The sequence below is a fragment of the Nannospalax galili genome, unplaced genomic scaffold (assembly GCF_000622305.1).
Source record: "Nannospalax galili isolate Female #2095 unplaced genomic scaffold, S.galili_v1.0 scaffold527, whole genome shotgun sequence".
Taxonomy (NCBI): domain Eukaryota; kingdom Metazoa; phylum Chordata; class Mammalia; order Rodentia; family Spalacidae; genus Nannospalax; species Nannospalax galili.
Genome location: NW_008355476.1, coordinates 394,349 through 395,388, shown reverse-complemented (window position 1 = coordinate 395,388; position 1,040 = coordinate 394,349).

Here is a 1,040-nt window from a genome sequence, read left to right as displayed (position 1 = left end):
CCCGTGGGTGCTTCCGCTGACTCCTCCCTGGTCTGAGGGGAGCTCGCGGGTGGACGCGAAGGGGAACAGGTGCTAGTCTGCCTTCCTGCGGAGGAGATTCATGGGTGAAGGATGGTAGCTGAGGTCAGGTTTTGCGCCTAGGTTGTGTAACAAAAGGCTTTCAAGATATGTCTTCACTTCCTGGAATAAAAATATTTACCTCCTGGCAACTGTAATCTGTTCTTAACTACATTTCTTAACGATTTTTGAGTTGGTTTTTAAAAAATAATCTGAGGCCGGCTGTGGTAGCCTGCACACCTTTGGTCCCAGCACTCAGGAGGCACAGAGGCAGGCGGACCTTCTTGAGATACAAATCTGCATAGCGAGTTCTGGCCAGCTGGGGTTACAGGGAGACCCTGTCTCACAAACAAAATAGATACTAAAGAGGAAAAAATGATACACAAAACATCCAAGAACAAAATACCGAATGAAAAGATTCTCAACCTGTCGGGGAAGAAATGCAAACCAAAATAAGATACGACACAGATTCAACGTTGTATTACTGTGACAGTATGTGAAATGGAAAACAAGGGCTGCCAAAGATGCACGTCTGGGAGCCCAGATGTTGCTGTTTGTTTGTAAATGATATAACCACTTAAGTCTGCTGCTTTACAAAAGTTGAAGGGGCATGGCTGGAAAGATGGCTCAGCAGTTAAGAGCACTGGCTGCTTTTGCAGAGGACCCAGGTTTGGTTCCCAACACCCACAAGGCAGCTAACAACCTTCCCTAACTCCAGTCCCAGAAGACACCCTCTGCTCTCTGTGGGCACTGCACATGTGCACTTACAGGCAAAACATGCAGACAAAACACTCATACACATAAAATGTCAAATTTAAAAAAATAAGGTAGACAAGAAAACAAAAATAAGGTATAAACTGTTGGTCGAGGTGATGCACACCTTTAATCCCAGCGCTTGGGTGTAGTTCAAGGCCAGTCTGGTCTACATAGTTCCAGGCCAGCTGGGACTACAGGAAGACCCTCTCTCAAAATCAAAAATAATT